This window comes from Arachis duranensis, chromosome 4 (assembly GCF_000817695.3).
Source record: "Arachis duranensis cultivar V14167 chromosome 4, aradu.V14167.gnm2.J7QH, whole genome shotgun sequence".
NCBI lineage: Eukaryota > Viridiplantae > Streptophyta > Magnoliopsida > Fabales > Fabaceae > Arachis > Arachis duranensis.
In genome coordinates, this window is record NC_029775.3 from 97,278,090 (window position 1) to 97,284,536 (window position 6,447).

The 6,447-nt window shown below is 35.6% G+C and overlaps 1 pseudogene; it reads left to right on the forward strand.

Annotated features, from left to right (window-relative positions):
- The first annotated feature begins 2,634 nt into the window (after positions 1-2,634).
- Positions 2,635-4,975, forward strand: LOC107485064 (pentatricopeptide repeat-containing protein At4g13650-like; annotated as a pseudogene).
- Positions 4,976-6,447: the final 1,472 nt, after the last annotated feature.

A 6,447-nucleotide genomic window follows, 5' to 3' on the forward strand; every position in this document is an offset into this window, starting at 1 on the left:
GAGGGTATATAGATACTACTCCCATATGAAGCAGTAGTGGGGTTAGCATATGACCCCAGAGTCCTTTTGGACTATTCATTTCCACTTAGGTCCATGATGGAGAAAGGGAGATTATGTGGATTTATTTTATTATGTTTATTAAAAAAAATTTTCAAAATAGAAAAATAAAAATAAAAAAACTAAAATAACAAAAAGATTTGGAAATATTTTATGAAGATTTTCGAAAAAAAGTGAGGAGAGAAAGTGGTTAGGATGTTTTTGAAAAAGATATGATTTTAAAAATCTTAAAAGGATCTGATTTGAAAAATTTTGACCAAGTCAATCCAAGGGATTCGAAAATTATGATAAATTAAAGGAAAATATATTTTTTTGACTTTTGAATTTTATTATGAAAGAGAAAAACACACAAAAGACACAAGACTTAAAATTTTTAGATCCAGTGCTCCTTGTTTTCGAAAATTTTGGAGGAAAAACACCAAGGCACACCAAACTTAAAAATTTTAAGATCAAGACACAAAGAAGACTCAAGAACACTTTGAAGACTCACAAGAACAACAAGAACAAAAAGAAAGAACACCAAACTTAATTTTAAAAAAAAAAACAAAATAAAATTTTCGAAAACTAAAGAAAAATTAACAAGAGAACACCAAACTTAAAATTTGGCACAAGATTTAATCAAAGAAAAATTATTTTTAAAAAGTTTTTAGAAAGGAAGACTCAAAGGGGCAAATATTCCCAAGAAAATTGACACATTCAACAAATACAAGGATTGAACCGATAAAAATTTATTTTTTTTAGATGACAAAAACACAAAGGACACCAAACTTAAAACATGCAACTAGACTCAATGACAAACTAACAATTAATAAAGAAAAATAATATTTTTGAAGAAATTTTTTTTTAAAAAGCAATAATAAAAGATGCAATCCTAGTGACTCTAAACCAAAAAGACAAATTTTTCCTAATCTAAGTAATAAAATAAACCGTCAGTTGTTCAAACTCGAACAATCCCCGGCAACGGTGCCAAAAACTTGGTGCACAAAAATTACACTCACACTATGTAATTCCACACAACTAACCAGCAAGTGCACTGGGTCGTCCAAGTAATACCTTACGTGAGTAAAGGTCGATCCCACGGAGATTGCTAGCTTGAAGCAAGCTATGGTTATCTTATTATTCTTAGTCAGGATATCAATAGGGTTCTTAGTTTTAATGTGAAAAGTGAAAAAGCATGAAAGGAATATTTGTTACGCAGTAATGAAGAATGGGTTGGAATTTTGGAGATGCTCTGTCCTTTGAATTTCTGCTTTCCTACTGTCTTCTTCTTCACTAACTCAAGTCTTCTTCCATGGCAAGCTGTATGTTGGTGGATCACTGTTGTCAATGGCTACCAGCCGTCCTCTCAGTGAAAAGGGTCTATGTACAAGGCTAATCATCTGTTGGTTCTCACTAATGTTGGAATATGATCCATTGATCCTTTTGCATCTGTCACCACAGCCAGCATTCATGAGTTTGAAGCTCGTCACAGTCATCCCTTCTGGGATCCTACTCGGAATACCACAGACAAGGTTTAGAGTTTTCGGATCTCAGGAATACTACCCATTGGTTCTACCTTATACCACGAAGACTCTGGACTCACGGATTGAATGCTCTGTTGTCAGGAGAGGCAATCAAACTCGTAAGCCAGAAACCCAAGAGATAAACATTCAGTCTAAGGTAGAATGGAAGTGGTTGTCAGGCACGCATTCATAGGTTGAGAATGGTGATGATTGTCACGGATCATCACATTCATCATGTTGAAGTGCGAATGAATATCATAGAATAGAAACAAGCGAGATTGAATAGAAAACAGAAATACTTGCATTAATTCATCGAGACGCTGCAGAGCTCCTCACCCCCAACCATGGGATTTAGAGACTCATGCTATCAAAGGTACAATTTCAGATGTAAAATGTCATGAGATACAAAATAAATCTCTAAAAGTAGTTTATATACTCAACTAGTAACCTAAGTTTACAGAAAACGAGTAAACTAAGATAGGTAGTGCAGAAATCCACTCTTGGGGTCCACTTGGTGTGTGCTGGGGCTGAGCATTGAAGCTTTCACGTGCATAGGCTATTCTTGGAGTCAAACGGCAGTTTGTAACCTATTTTTGGCGTTTAACTCTGGTTTGTAACTTGTTTCTGGCGTTTGACGCCAGAGTAGGGCAGAAAGCTGGCGTTAAACGCCAATTTGCATCGTCTAAACTTGAGCAAAGTATAGACTATTATATATTGCTGAAAATTTCTGGATATCTAATTTTCAACGCAATTGATAGCACGCCATTTGGATTTCTGTAGCTCCAAAAATTACACTTCAAGTGCAGGGAGGTCAGAATCCAACAGCATCAGCAGTCCTCTATCAGCCTCTGAATCAGATTTTTGCTAAGGTCCCTCAATTTCAGCTAGAAAATACCTAAAATCATAGAAAAATACACAAACTCATAGTAAAGTCCAAAAATATGATTTTTGCATAAAAACTAATAAAAATATACTTAAAAGTAGCTAGATCCTACTAAAAACTATATTAAAACACCCACAAAAAGCGTATAAAATATCCGCTCATCATTTAGCAGCCCATATCAGCATCTAAAACTCCCTTGTTGATATGTACATTAAGTGCGGAGTGATTGGATTCACGGAGAGTGTATTCTTTGGCATTGAGGAGCCCAGTTTGTTCTGTTGGAACAGCATGATTTTCGGTTATTCTAGGTTGTACGGAGCTTATAAGGCTCTTGATTTGTTTGCTCGGATGCTGGAACATGATTCTGTTTCATAGAACACGTTGATCTCAGTTTTCTCTTAGCATGGCCTTGGGGTTAAATGCCTTTTCTTGTTTTTAGAGATGTGTGATAGGGTGTTTAACCCGAATTTCATGACCTATGGTAGTGTACTCAGCGCGTGTGCCAGCATTGGTGATCTTGAATGGGATGCACACTTGCATGCTCGGGTTCTTCACGTGGAGCACGTCTTAGATGCCTATTTGGGAAGTGGTTTGATAGATATGTATCCTAAGTGTGGACGCTTAGAATTGGCGAGGCGCGTGTTTGATTGCTTAGAGGAACGCAATGAAGTATCTTGGACTTGCTTGATCACTGGTATAGCTTAGTTTGGACTTGAAGAAGATGCTCTGGCATTGTTTAACCAAATGAGACAAGCTTCTGTTGTGTTGGATGATGTTACCCTTGCAACTGTTCTTAGGGTTTATTTAGAACAAAATCATGCTGCTATTGGGGAGCTGCTTCATGGATATACAATCAAAAGTGGTATGGATTTTTATGTTCCTGTAGGGAATGCAATTATTACAATGTATTCAAAGTTTGGCGACTTTGAAAAAGCTTATCTTGCATTTAGATTGATGCCACTTAGAGATACTATATCATGGACATCCATGATCACTGCCTTCTCTCAGAATGGAGACATTTCCAGAGCTCGTGAATGTTTTGATTTAATGCCTTAGCGCAATGTCATCACTTGGAACTCGATGCTAAGCACATATGTTCAACATGGGTTATCGGAAGAAGGGTTGAAGTTGTATGTTCTGATGAGAAGAAAAGGAGTAGAACCAGACTGGATCTCTTTAGCTACTTCAATTAGGGCATGCCATTAAGTTTGCCCTTATATCGGATGTTTCAATTGCAAATAGTTTTGTTACCATGTATATTCAAGATGTGGGCAAATCAACGCAGCACAAAAAGTTTTTGACTCAATACATGTGAAAAACCTTATTTCCTGGAATGCTATGATGGCAGCATATGCTCAAAATGGTTTAGGCAAGAAAGTAATTGAGACATTTGAGGATATGTTGAAGACCGAGTGCAAACCTGATCACATTAGTTATATTTCTGTTCTATCTGGCTACAGTCATATGGGGCTTATAGTAGAGGGTAAACATTACTTCAAATCCATGACTAAATTTTTTGGTATTTCTCCTACAAATGGGCACTTTGTTTGTATAGTAGATGTGCTTGGACGAGCAGGGATGCTAAATGAGGCTAAAGAATTGATAAATGAAATACCTTTTAAGCTGAATGCTACTGTTTGGGGGGCTCTACTTGGATCATGTCCAATCCATCATGAATCACATCTAGCAGAAATTGCCTTGAAGAACTTGGTGGAATTAAATCCTGAAGATTCTGGTAATTATGTCCTTCTAGCAAATATATATGCTGAATCTGGAGAGATAGAAGGTTTTGCTAATATGAAAAAGCTAATGAAAGTGAAGGGAATTCGAAATAGTCCAGGCTGTAGTTGGATAGAGGTTGATAACTCGGTACATGTATTCACCGTAGATGACACCAATCATCCACAGATAAAGAAAATTTATATAAAATTGGAGGAGATGATGAAGAAGATAGAACATACAGGAAGATATATTAGTCCAATTTCTTCTCCCCATAGGAGTCAGAAATACCATAGTGAAAAGCTTGCTTTTGCTTTTGGGTTACTGAGTTTGCCATCTTGGATGCCTTTATATGTGATGAAAAATCTCCGTGTCTACCATGATTGTCACTCGGTAATAAAGCTATTGTCTTTTATCACCTCAAGGGAACTTATAATGAGAGATGGATTTCGATTTCATCATTTTAAGGATGGGGTTTGCTCGTGTAAAGATTATTGGTAACATGTGGTACATATTCTATATTTGCTCCCTTCCACATTTATCTTGTTAATTTCTTCTTTCCTTCTCAACATTTATTATTATCGAAAAATATGATATATCTCATTTATGGAAATAATTTTCTCTTGTTCTACAGCACCACTGCATGTCTACATTGGTTTTGCATTTTGGTTTGATATTGAATTTAATTGGCCAGCAATAGCACCAAACAATTATCATTCATCAACTCCTTTACTGATAATCATCTGGTGCACAGTAGTCGGAGGAGAGAAAGTGGACAAATCCTGACTCTTGTCTACTGCACCAGAGGACCCTCCAGCACATTGGGAGTAGGTGCGGTATATGTATATATAACTATGTCCAATACTTAGTTATTGTTTTCATCTTTCCATGATGTGATACATTCAAGTCCATAAGTCCATTACTTATTAGCATGTGTGTAACTAGTGTATGGCACACATCTTAAACCTGGTTTATTTTTTTAAAACAATCATTAAGAGTTCTACAGTTGAAATATTGAATGTCAGCTATAAGGTACTCAACTGATTTTTGTAAGATCAAAATATCCTAAACAAAAAATTTGTTTTCTAATGGAATCAAGTTAATGTCATTTGGTGAGCAAAATTAATAATGCATGGATAATTTTTTACTGTGCAGTCTATGGACCAGTTTGATGTTGCTAATCTTTCAAAAACTAAATTTATATTTTGAAAATTGTGGGAACTAAAATGAAGTAGTAATAGGCGTCATTTTTTCAGTTTCATAATTTTGAGTAATGAGTGTACCTGAAGATAGGGAAACTGGGTTCAATCACTGTTTGGAATAATTTTTACAAAGAAACTGTGAAGCTAAGTCAGGCAGGGAACCTGATTGTTTATTTCCATTTATTTCCTTTTTTTATTTAACCTAGTTTTATATTATTTGTGGTTATTTTGATGCTGGAATGTAATGCACAAAGTTGTTTTTTTTTTAAGTTCCGGTACTACTTTGATGTCACTATGTTTTTTTCCTCAAAGATAGGGAGACTCGAACTCGCGACCTCTAGGTGAGTATGGAAAGACTATGCCATTTGAGCTATAGCTTGTTGGCTTGGATGTCACTATGTTATTAATCTCTTTTGCAGGCATTCATATACTATTATGATCCCCATAGAGCTAGAACAAGATCCAGTAATTGAAGGTTTAGTGTCATTGACACAAAGAAAATAAGGTACTCAGTTCATGGATATTCAATTCACGTTGAGTTTATGTGAGGTGAGACATTTATCTAATCTATGAAAGGTTCTCCTTTATTTTAATCCTTATACAAATTAAAGATAATGTATGGAAGATGTTTTTGGAATATAATACAGAGAGAGAAAGTGAGTACAGAATCTCATTAGGTAGTTTATATAGGTACAAAGACGGTAAAATTTTCAGTGCTACATCTTCATCTTAAAGCACATTTCTCATCCACAATTCATGATAATTTCCAATAATCCACACACACACACAACGCACACACATTCATAATTTCACACATCCAATTATACACACACATTCATACAGTGAAACCAACGTTCAATCCTAACTCCTTCTATCCCTAAAATCATATATTGTTACATGAACTTCTAAAGTCTGGTCATGATCTCTTACCTAAAAGAGATCCATTTCACACATCCAATAATATCTGGACTAGAAGTTTTTCCTAATGCTAGTCCAGCAACAATCCCATCCATATATCCGATCAAAATTCTTTTCCAATCAAAGTCATATGGAGATCCTGAGTCACGATCATCTTAAGATGCAC